The 12,338-nt window shown below is 47.0% G+C and overlaps 1 protein-coding gene across 10 annotated transcripts in view; it reads right to left on the bottom strand.

The window, feature by feature from the left end:
- The window catches only part of TNRC6B (trinucleotide repeat containing adaptor 6B), a 242,251-nt gene extending 236,134 nt beyond the window's left edge, over positions 1-6,117 (bottom strand). For 4 of the 10 annotated variants that reach the window (XM_070453390.1, XM_020876891.2, XM_070453405.1 and 1 more), the window contains exon 1: positions 6,031-6,111. The gene's annotated coding sequence lies outside the window, so the exon portion shown is untranslated. The other 6 variants (XM_070453399.1, XM_070453395.1, XM_070453392.1 and 3 more) reach the window with 4 other exon arrangements.
- Between the last annotated feature and the right edge of the window lie 6,221 nt (positions 6,118-12,338).

Genomic DNA, 12,338 nt, shown 5'->3' with positions numbered 1-12,338 from the left:
ATGAAGACAATCAAGAAACTGTCATCTAGTCCTTCATAATTCATGATCTCTGTCCTCAAAGCACTTGTATTTTGGTTTCTAATTGAAAAGATAAAATGTAGCACATAGAAAAAATGAAACAAAATACAAGGTAGCATTTGTTCAGTGATTTAAAATATTTATAGACTATCTACTATGAGCAAGCTCTGACAAACCTAAATAGCATATTAAAAAGCAGAGCCATTACTTTACTGAAAAGATTCATATAGTCAAAACTATGGTTTTTTCCAGTAGTCATGTATGGATGTGAGAGTTGAATCATAAAGAAAGCTGAGTGCTGAAGAACTGAATGCTTTTGAACTGTGGTCTTGGAGAAGACTCTTGAGAGTCCCTTGGACTGCAAGGAGATCAAACCAGTCCATCCTAAAGGAAATCAGTCCTGAATATTCATTGGAAGAACTGATGCTGAAACTCCAATACTTTGGCCACCTGATGCAAAGAACTGACTCATTGGAAAAGATCCTGATTCTGGGGAAGACTGAAGGCAGGAGGAGAAGGGGACGACAGAGGATGAGATGGTTGAATGGCATCACTGACTCAATGGACATGAGTCTGAGCAAGTCTGGGAGTTGGTGACGGACAGGGAAGCCTGGCATGCTGCTTTCCATGGGTTCGCAAAGAGCTGGACACAACTAAGTGACTGAACTGAACTGATCTACTATGAGCCAGATAGGGAGTCCTCTTAGGGAGGCAAAGTTGAGTAGGCCAAAAGCCTGCCTTCAGGGAACTCAGTCTTATAGTCTGCCTTCAAGGAACTCAGCCAACAATATATAACCCAGGACAATCAGAGCTATAATTCAGCAGGTACACACAGATGAGAACACAACTGCCATAGGTTCTAATTCAACAGCACCTATTCCCACGCCTTACCAGTTATTGAATATTTTAACACTACCCCTGATTATAATACAAACTGATAAATATTGTTAAGTAACTGCTACATGAAAAAATTAATGTTAAAACGGGTCAGAGGAGATGGTGAGACCTGAATTTTCTGGGTTTCTCAGCAAGGACGGTTAGCATATTTGGATAAGGAGAAGTGAATAACCAAAAGGCCAGTGGTGGCAATTAGCCCAGTATAGCCCTCCAACTATACTAAGGACATGGTTCAGAGCTGTGCTGTACGGCATGGTAGCCACTTGCCACATGTAGCTATTGAGCACTGGAAATGTGATGAGTCTCAACTGAGATATATTAAGTGAAAAGTACACTCCGGATTTCAGTTTCACATGACAAAAAGCATGCAAAGCACCTCAACATTTTTTTTTAACTGATTATATGTTTACATAATATCTTGGATATCTCGATGTAAATAAAATGTTATGAAAAATCAATTTCACCCTTTCTTTCTACCTTTTTAATGTGGCTACTAGAAAACTCAAAATTACATGTGTGGTTCACATCTGCGGCTTGCATTCTATTTCTACTGCACAGTGCTGGTCCAGAGAGCTTTAAATAACAAGCTACAGAGTTTAATCCCTTGGGGCTATGAAACACTATTGAATGTTTTTAAACCTAAGTGCTTGTGGTAGATTTGGGGAGCATGCAGGGAACATAAACGAAGCGCTGTTTCAGGAGTGTGGGGGCCATCTGTAGGGTCAAGACACTAGAGGTGGTTGTCAATGTCAAAAGGCCGGCAAATGTCAAAGGATAAGCAGGCTCAGTTGGAAAGTGTACAAGGTCTTTAGAAGTCCCACGCTGGGTGGAGAGAGGAGGAAAAAACCAAGCGCAGGGTGAGGTGAGGGAAGAGGAACAGCTGCAAGCACTGACGTGAGCCTGGATGACCAAGGTGCACTGCTCAGCGGACTCGTGAGCCCAGCCTCGGTTGAGAGTCAGGTTAGGTCTCATCTGGCTCAGTGGAAGGGCTCCCAGGCAGAGGTGACATTCAGGAGAACAAAATCAGTGTCCTCTTTAGCAATTCCAGATCTCTCTTTCTCTGTGGCAAGACCTCTGCCAGCGGGATCAAGTTTGGCGAAGGTAGGAGGTAGAAAGGCTACCAAAAACTACAAGATAGCAATAAATTATAAAAAGCAAACACCCAGACTCACAACACAGCCAAAAAATATTTACTGGGAGTCTGCTGTATGCCTGGTCCTTGGCTCAGCTCTGGAGGTATGGGAAACAGACATGGTCCTAAATCAAAAATTGTGGTGAGAACTATGAAAAAAGAACAGGAAGCTCTGAGAGATCGAACTGAGGGAGGATGGGAGTAGTGGGATGAGGTCATAAAGGAAAGACTCTCTGAAGAAGTGACAATTTCATGTGAACTCTGAAGTCAGGTGGGTAAACACCAGGGGGAGTAATGGCCCAGGCCAGGAGAATGCTGTGCACAAAAACCTTAAGGCCAGAAAAGGCTTGGGTAATTCAGACAACTGAAAGAAAGGCTATGTAGTTAGAACGTCAAGAAGGCAGGTGGGTTATAAAAAAGGTGTGAGAAGGCTGGAGAGGCAGGCGAAGGCCAGACCTTGCACAGCCTCAAGGGATGGAAAATAAAATCCCGAACGGGTCCAAGTGCAATGGAAAGCTGTGAGGGGTTCTGATCAGGGAAGTGGTCCAATCTTGATGGGTTCCAAGTGTTAAGCCACCTATGCTCTGTCTGCTCAGCCCCCTGAACAAGAAGCTGGCTTGGGAGCAAAGGGGCAGGAGCCAGCATTTGTAGCTGAGTAGCAACATACCTGGTCTGGGGTAACAGAGTGTAATATAAGGCCCTTCAAGGGACTCCCCTGGTGGTCCTGTGGTTAGGACCCCATGCTGCCAATGCAGGCAGCATGGGTTTGATCCCTGGTCAGGAAACTCAAACGTACATGCCACGTGGCATGGCCAAAAGGTAATGATAATAAGGCCCTTCAAAGTTTCCCCGGGGGCTTCCCTGCTGGCTCAGGCAGTAAAGAATCCGCCTGCAATGCAGGAGACCTGTGTTCAATCCCTGGCTTGGGAAGATCCCCTGGAGAAGGAGATGGCTACCCACACTGATTTCTGGCTTGGAGAATTCCACGGACTATATAGTTCATGGGGTCGCCAAGAGTCGAACAAGACTGAGCAACTTTCATTTTCAAGTTTTCCAGGCTTGCAAGGTTGGGAGAAGTATGGCACCACCAAAAAATATAGAAAAATCTGATGGAAGAGTTGATTTGGGAGACACTAGCTGGGAGGCACAACTCCAAACATACTGAGTATGAAGCACTAGGAAAGAATTCCAGCAGGTAAATATGAATGTTGTTTTAGAGAATGGAAGAGAGATCAGACATGGGATACTGAGGTTAACACACAGAGAAGTGACAGTTTAAATCCCAAAAGTAAATAACATTTTCAAGTAGTTGAAAAGACAGGAGAAAAAAAAGCGACAGGAGCCTGAATCAGATCCTCAGTGTTTCTCTCTGGGACAGAATTGAGGGCTCTCGAAAGGGACAGAGCATGAGGGAGTCTTTGAAGAATGATGGGACCATTCTGTACCCTGACTGTGGCACTGGTTACATGAACCTGTACATGTGTTAACATTCAGAATGTTACTATATTAATAACAGAAATTTTCAAAATAAAAAAATTTACTTCCTAGGCTCTATGAACTGCTCCATTTAAGTATTCTTCCAGAACATGCCTTTAGCACATGAGCTATTCTCTTTACTGTCCCATTAAATTAAAACCGCTAAAATGAACCCTGAGTCATAACATTCTAAACTGTTTCTTAGTCAACTGACATTTACTGTGGTCCTATTATATGTATCAAGCACCCTGCTGGATACAAAACTGAATGATGCCTGGTCCCTGGAAGGGTTAACTGACAACAGCAAGGTACCAGAGTGTAGACCTGCACAAAAAGCTCTGAAAGCCTTGACCTCTGAATTAAAGGCACTTTAATTTATCTCTATAAAAATTAAATAGGGAAGAAATTAAACAAAGCTTAGATGTAACACCAGCAAAAATGCTAATCTTTAAAAATTAAGAATGAGTTTCATTAATTCTTAAGCTAGGTATGCAGAACCTAATCATCAGTCACATTTCCCTTTTCCATCCCTTTCTGCTTCTCCGTGTCCTTTCTGCATTTCTTCCTCTGGGTAATTTGGGGGGGGGGGTGCAAAATGGAATATGCATAGGGTTTGAAATCAGACTGAAGACTAACCCGATCGATGCCCTTTAACTTCCTAGCTCTGCGGCTTTTGGAGGCTGTTTTTCCCATCCATACAACAGTAATGACACCGACCTGACAGGTTTGAGGTAAGGATTAGGTAAAAAATATAAACAGGTTGGCACAGGCAAAGAGCGCCAAAAAAAAAAATGTTAGCTCGTTATCATTACCATTTGAACAAATGGCATTGTTCTGATTTAATACATTTTTAAGTGCTTCCATTTGAATGAGGACAAAAATATTTCCCGACCCACCTCCCAAAGGGTATAGCATTCCTGTGCTACCTTAGAAAAGCCGCTTGGGAATTTCTTAAGTCCCATCAGAAACTTTTCTGCTCCAATGTTTGGGACAGCACTTAAAAACAGTCAAGAACTAAAAAATTAATTTAAAGGCATCATATCATCACTGCATTCTAAGTGGAACAAGCCAGTCTGATTCGTGTTCCGGATGCTTGCCTTAGTGTATGGACCTACTACATTCACATCTCTCCTACTACTTACCTAGTGAGACACCGCACAAGGTAGAGGTGTCAATGTGCTAAAAGTTCTGCTTTTTAAGAGGTATTTACATAACACTACCAAAAGCTAAACAGTTCCAAAGCCACCCGAATCAATAGGAAACTATCATCCTACTGAAATTCCCCACAACTAGGAAGAAAACAGCCGCTATTGTTAAACTTGCACAAAATACTAAAATGTGAGATTTCTATACATCTTATTTCTGTTTGCTTAACTGCTAGGGGAGGGGAACAGTAATTAACAACGTTTTATTCACCGACTATAGAGAAACATCTCTGGCTAATTTTGTTCTATATTTTGCCTATATTGTAAGTAAATGGCCAACTTGAATTCACCTTATGCCTCGCTTCAACCTTTAGCACAGAGGCTAGAAAGTAATAGTGCAGCCGGCAGATAAGTGAAAAAGCAAAGAGCCTGAAAAGACCAATTCCTGGTGTTCAAATAACTGAGGATGGGCTGGGCCTTAAGGTCACCGACAAGGGGCTACCCTTATTGGGTGTCTTCAGCCACTACATAGTGCATTTAAGCCCACTGTGGAAACCCACTGGTTTGAAACCAAGGGCGCAGGACCAGGGGATGGCAGAAAACATTTCTGGCTGGTCGTCCGCTGATAGTCCCCTCGCCCTCCTTTCCCTGGGGAAGAGTTAATCGACCTGTGGCCACACAGGCAGGGCTCCGGGGTGAGGTGTGGAGCTGGGACGCCCGGCCCGGGTTGGGCAGGTGAGCGCATTCACTCTGTCACGCAGGTCTTGCACACAGGTGGGGACCAGGGGGCGCCGAGGCCTGACGCCTCCCTCTGCCACCTCCAGGCAAGGGGCCCTGACGCGCCTCCGTGGGCTTCGGCTCTCTGCCGCGACGGGGACCGCTCCTGGCCCCGAGGTGCCCCGGCGACGGGAAGCGAACTCTACTCGACCGGCCCACCCGGAAGCCCTCCCCCAGCTCACACCTGCCGGCGCGTGACGCCCGCCGCCGCCGCGCGCGCGCGCGCGCGCGCGCCCGCCCGCCCGCCGGCCCCAACCCGGCCATTCCGGGGGCCCCTGCCCCGCGCGCGGACGTCGCCCGCGTCCCTCCCCGCCCCGGGGTCAAACCCACCAGACGCCCGCCCCGCGGAGCGCGCGCCCAACGCCACCGCCCCCGCCGGCCCCGCGCGCTCTCACGCCTCTCCCGGCCCTCTCCCCGCCGCGCGCGCTCACTCGCGAGGACACGCACACGCTGCGCCTCAGCTTGACAGGCCGGCCCCGCGCCGCGCGCTCCCGCGGACGTCCTCGCCCACCCGGCCGCCCGGCTCTGACTGGGCGGTGAGCGGGGGGAGGGGAAGGGCGGCGGTGGCCGTCGGTCCTCACTCACCGCCGAGCCGTGCCGGCTCCGAGTGCGCGGCGTTCCGCTGTGAGGCGATGCGCTGTGATGCGCGCGGTCCCCGCTCCTTCGCAGGCTATGGAGGCGACGTAGTAGGGGGACTGAGGGGTTCGGGGGAGGGGGTCACTCCCTCCCGCTTCACCTCCGAGAAACACGGGGACCCCAGAAACTAAAAACAAAATAAACAAACTTTCCCCTCCGCCTCCCTCCCCCAAAACCACAACACAAACACTCGGGGCCCCGCCCAGAGCCCCACTCCATTGGCCGCAGAGAGGATACTGCCGACCCTCACTGGCTGGCTTTTGTGCCCGTCAAGCTGCCGTTCCGCCCCTCCAATGCCTCGCCGTAGCCGTCGCCCCTCATTGGTCAAATGCGTTCCGTTTGACGAGCTAGGATTGGCTGAGCTGCCTGCGCCAATCATTCGGGGACACACCCCCTCAGCATCCCAGAGGCCGCTTCCTCGGTCGCGGACGCGGAGAGGCGAAGGGGAAACTAGAGCATGATGGCGGCCGAGCTCAGTTGGCGCTACCATCGTCTTTTTCCTTTTATTAGCTCATTAGTGCCTCGCCCTCGCGCTGTTTCCCCTGAGCTCCTCTCTCCATCCAGTACTGCCTAATAACGGAATCTATACGTCCTGGCTCCTTGATTTATCCCCTCAGAAGTGCTGAGTGTGGGCTGGTTGTGGGTCATTGGACTGTCAGCATGTCACTCGTTAGTCAAATCTTCAAACTATTGGTGGAACGGCTAGAAAGCCCGTCCAACAACAAGGGCTAATGCCATTGGTTTGTCTCCACCGAGTTCTTTCCTGGTACGTTATTGGGCAGATAGGCGCGTCGGTGATTCGCACTGTTAATTGTTTGCTAGGCAGTTTGGATGACTGTTCATTTGGCTTGTAGTTGGTATTAACGACTACCCGCTTGCGTGCCCGCTTTGTGCCATTGTGCAGAGTTCTTTACAAGGACTATCGATTAAAGCTGTGAGTTCTCTAAATTTTACAGATAAAGACACTAAGGCTCCAGAGAGGTTAGGACACTTGCCCAAGGTCACCTAGATAGAAAATAGTTGGTAGACCAAAATTTGGTCCCAGATCTGTCTAACTCCAAAGCCTAAGCTCTTTTCACTGTACTTTAGTGTCTCCCTTAGCCTAGAATCGTACCTGTCAGCCAACCTTACAACTTCAAAAGGTTTCATTCAGAGGTCCTCAGTTTCTGGAGGTGACATTGTTGGGGACTAAAGCTATGGATAGGTTGTCATTGCCTCCACTGTATCTTCTCCTCCAGCGCCCATTCCTCCCACTCTAAATGAAACAGTCTTGGTGTTTCCTGATCGGAAGCCCATTTACCTTTATGTTCATTTTCTCCACTTTATAAATAAATAAATACTTCTACCAGCCTTCTGTTTCAAGCCTACCTTCTCAACTCCCACTCATCCATCTTCAGCTCACTCTTTTCTGAGAGAGTCCTGAAGAGCCAGAAACGAGGAGAGAGTCCAAAGAGGGAAAGAGAATAAATAAACTGTTTAGGAATATTTTACTGTATGCCCTTTCTGGAAAGCTTCCAGAGTAGCCCCTGATGCTGTGCAAGACGTGTGTTCCTGGCTCCTGGCCATTGAATTCTTTCTGTGGCAGCTTTCAGCAAAGTGAATCCAACATTCCAGCCAGGGAAGGGCAGAATGCTTAGGACCCACTACCAGAGAACCAGCCCCAGGCTCTGGTACTGAAATGATCTCCAAGAGCACAGTGCTGGACTCAGGCCCACATTTGTCTCCGGTAATTAACATTTTACCATACCAAATCCCCATCCCCTGTAGCTTCAGTAGGATCACTGCCCTTGTTTCGCCTCCTGATCCAAACTGTTGTGTAACCTCACTGGCACTGCTTTAATAATAAAACAACTACTGTAACACAGAAATAGTGCTCAACACTTATAGCCTTTCAGCAGAGGAAGATAAGTGTTTCACAAACATCAATTAACATTAAATGGCAGGTATTCCCAGGGCAACTGCCAGCAGGACAGAAGGAAAATCATGAGTCAAGGTCTAAGAAAGGTCCTAGGAGCCTGAATCCTTAAAACTATATGCACATACCCCACACTAGCATTCCAATATGAGAATAATTCTGAACCATAAAACAAAATGAGTGAGAAATGGTCAGGGTCCAAAACCTTCCTTATCTTCATTGTTGGTTGTTTGAAACTCTTATTTTAACCCTTAAACTAGTGCGTGATTTTATAGTTAATTGTTAGACACATCTATCTCCCCAGCTCAGCTTTTTTGTTGTTGTTCAGTCACTAAGTCAGGTCCGACTCTGAGACCCCGCATATTGCAGAATGCCAGGCTCCTCTGTCCTCCACTATCTCCCAGAGTTTGGTCAAATTCATGTCCATCGAGTTGATATGCTATCTAACCATCTGATCCTCTGCCACCCTCTTCTCCTTTTGCCCTCAATCTTTCCCAGTATCAGGATCTTTTCCAAGTTGGCTCGCTGCACCAGGTGGCCAAAGTACTGGAGCTTTAGCATCAGTTCTTCCAGTGAATATTTGGGGTTGATTTTCTTTAGGACTGACTGGTTTGATCTCCTTGCTGTCCAAGGGACTCTCAAGAATCTTCTCCAGCACCACAATTCAAAGGCATCAGTTCTTTGGCACTCAACGTTCTTTATGGTCCAGCTGTCACATCCATACATGACTACTGGAAAAACCATAGTTTTGACTATGCAGACCTTTGTTGGCAAAGTGTCTCTGCTTTGTAACATGTTGTCTAGTTTTGCTATAGCTTTCCTTCCAAGGAGCAAGCATTTTTTAATTTCATAGCTTCCTGGTGGCTCAGTGATAAAGAATCCTCCTGCTGTTGTTGGGAATGTGGGTTTGATTCCTAGGTTAGGAGGATCCCCTAGAAAAGGAAATTGCAACCCATTCCAATATTCTTGCCTGGGAAATCCCATGAACAGTGGAGCTATAGTCTGTGCTATAGTCTGTGGGGTTGAAAAATAGTCAGACACAACTTAGTGATTAAATAACAACTCAGCTTTAAGTTCCTTGAAAACAAATGGTTTCTTTTATTTATTTATTTTTTTTAACAAATGGTTTCTTATTCATCTTTGTATGTTATAAATTGCCCTGGTTATAAAAGGTTCCCCTATAAATAATTATTCAGTGAATATTTCTAGAACTTGTGGGCACTTTCCTAGGGTACAGAGGCTGCACAGATGAATAAAACATGTCTGCATTCAGGGACCTCGATTGGTAGGGATGGCCAACAGGTAAACATGTAATCACAGCACAGATGGCTTGGAAGAACAAGGGAGGGATATGGGACGCAATCTTTTTGTTTTCTGTTTTGCTGTGCCAGGTCTTTAGTTGCAGCACACAGGATCTGGTTCCCTTACCAGGGGTCAAACCTGGGCCCCCCTGCATTCAGAGCCTGGAGTCTTAACCACTGGACCTCCAGGGGAGTCCTGGGATTCAGTCTTGAGGAGACAGAGATGGCTACCTTGAAGAAGTGACATCTACAAGGAGTAAAGAATGAATTGTGATTAGCTATTCAAGAGGCTGAGGATGTGTGGTAACCTGTAACACTTCTCCTTGGGGGGCAAGGAGCATGATAGGAATATCCAGGAATGGCTAAAGCCTGTTCTTCCTATAATTTTTGTCTCTGAGGGCCTTCGGGGGTTCTACTTTCCCTTCCCAGAAGAAAGCAGGAAGCCAGAAACCCTGTTGCATTTGCCTGCCTGAGAATAGGAACACAATTTCCAAATATGATGGCGGTTTTCCGGATCACTGAGTAAAGATTTCAGACAGTACAGAGAGTTTGAAAGTAGAAAAGAAAAGCTCTCCCAAACCCCACTACTAGAGCCAACCGCCATTAAGGAGTCTGTCTTCCCAGACTCTTTTATGAATAGACCCACGCATGGGTTTCTTCCAACAAACAGTGGGGTGTGGTTCAGGGTCTTGTCAGTACTTTGAGAGCTCTCATTGCTCAGAACTCAGCTATGGATGGAACCTGTTCTCACTTTCTATACTTATGGGAAGGATGCCAATAAATCCTACGTGGAGGATGATGGTTTCAAATTCCTGTCGCAGCAGATGACAAATTTCCACCCATTACAGGACTCTGGGGCTCACTCAGCCTAGTGTGGAATCAATGAATGGTGGGTAGGAAGGGGCTCTGCTATGCTCACTGCCCGAGGGCTTACAAGCTGCTTTAGTGGCTGCAGGGTCAAGCCATGCCCTGAAAAGGCAGCCCAGGTCAAAGAATGACATGCTAGGGTGCTCTCTTTTGCTCTCTTTCTTATTTCTTCTCTGCATGCTACTTGGAGAAAACATTTGGGGTGTTTGTTCCAGCCTACCCAGCTTTGAGAGTAAAAAGACCCGCCAAGCCCTGCACACTGGCATGCAGGCCAAGTTCAGTATGTTCTTGGAGCGCTATACTATTCTTAGAGCTCTATATGTGGTGTTCTATACATTTGGCTTTTTGCTGGAAGGGAAGGCAAATTTAATGAGTGATGGCTGCCTTGGATGGCTACCAACATTTCTCTAAGTCATTCCAAGCAACAGGCCTTCCTTCTTTCCCTTGAGAGGTTGTTCTGTGATCCCTGAAACACACTGCATTGGCCTGGACAAAATCCAATGCAAAGGGAATTTCTGCAAACAATTCTGTGATGACCCACAAGCTCTGGGTGACATAGCCAGCTGGATCGGCTCCAACTCTGATTTCCGTGGCTCAGGAGACGTCCCTTTACCCTTTGCACTGGCCTCTCATTGCTGCAAGACATTGGGAAGTGTTTGGAAAGCGGTCTCCTGTTCCCAAACTTATAAAAGTCCCTGTAAAAAGAACTGAATTCAAAAGACAAGAGGACAGCTGACAGCTGATATGGCTCACTTGGGCAGTGGGTGTGGCCACAGCCAAGGCCAAGAGCACTTGGGGGGAAGGGAAGTTTCTAGAGAGTGCTGATTATAGAGGACATGCTTGTAAGCATTTATTACACATTTGGTAGCATTTATTGTGTAACAAAGCCCTTGTGACAGAAGCTTTGCCGCTTCTAAATCACATCTCATTTCTTACAACCACACTTCCTGAAAAGCTTGTAGGGAAGCCCTGGACACCCCCAACACCCCCCTCAACCCCCTCTGGCCAAAGCGTGACCCCCAGGGAGGTTCATAGGGGCACCAGATGTGCTGTAAATAACAGCTACCCTTTGGTGAACACTCACTACATGTCAAGACACTGTACTGACGGCTTTATGTGGATCATGGTGGCAATTAATCTTCACAATAGCCATGGTTGTCCCCATTTTCCAGGTAGGGAAACTGAGGTTTGAAGGGTGATTAACTTGTGCCAGATCACCACAGTTAATAACCTCACAGTTGAACCCAGGCCCTCTGACTCCAATGAGTCAGTTCTTTTCCCTGCTGCTATGTTGTCCTGAGGTGTCTACCTTGGAACTGCCACAGTGCCCATGAACAGTCAGCCTCCAAGCCTTTATTAGCTCAACCGCATGCTGTCTTCCCTACAGACTCAGGGAAAGAGGCACACCCCTTCCTGGCTCAGTTACTGCCTCTGGGACGTCCCTGATGGTCCAGAGATTAAGAATCTGCCTTCTAATGCAGGGAAACTAAGCCTGCACACCTCACCTGAGACCTGATGCAGCCAAAAACAAATATATATATATATATTTTTTTTTTTTCTTTTTTTTAAAAGGACTTCTCTGGTGGTCCAGCGGTAAAGAATCTGCCTGCCAGTGGACATGGGTTGGATCCCCGGTCCAGGAAGATTCCACATGCTGTGGAGCAACTAAGCTCAGGCATCACAACTGCTGAGTCTGGCGCCTAGAGCCTTGCCCTGCAGCAAGAGCAGCCCCCGCTCACCGCAACCAAAGTCCACGCAGAGCAGCAAAGACTGGCACAGCCAAATACAAATAAGTAAATAAAATGTAAGAAAGAAAAGCAAAGACCAACTATACATTTAAAAAAAATTACTGCCTCTGATGCCTTCTTCTGCATCCAGTTGGGACCTGGCTCCTCTTCCACTGCCTTCAGAATAGCCTTCCTGCCTGCCTGCCTGCCCTTTCCCTCTCTTTTTCCTTGCCTCAGCTTCTGAAATAATGCCTTGTGACCATCTCCACCACTACTCTCTCTGTATCCCAGCTTCTAGCCCTCACTCTGTATTGAAACTCACTTCTCAAAGCTCATCTATGACCTCTTTGTGGCCAAGATCCAAGAGACGTTCTCAATCCTTGTTTCCATGGCTTCACCACTATGTTTTACTCTGAGAATCTTCTCTTGGTTCCTCAAAATAGCCAG

The sequence above is a fragment of the Odocoileus virginianus genome, chromosome 23 (assembly GCF_023699985.2).
Source record: "Odocoileus virginianus isolate 20LAN1187 ecotype Illinois chromosome 23, Ovbor_1.2, whole genome shotgun sequence".
NCBI classification, from domain to species: Eukaryota; Metazoa; Chordata; class Mammalia; order Artiodactyla; family Cervidae; genus Odocoileus; species Odocoileus virginianus.
The sequence above is the reverse complement of the archived record's forward strand: the minus strand, read 5'-3'. Positions and strand labels throughout refer to the sequence as shown.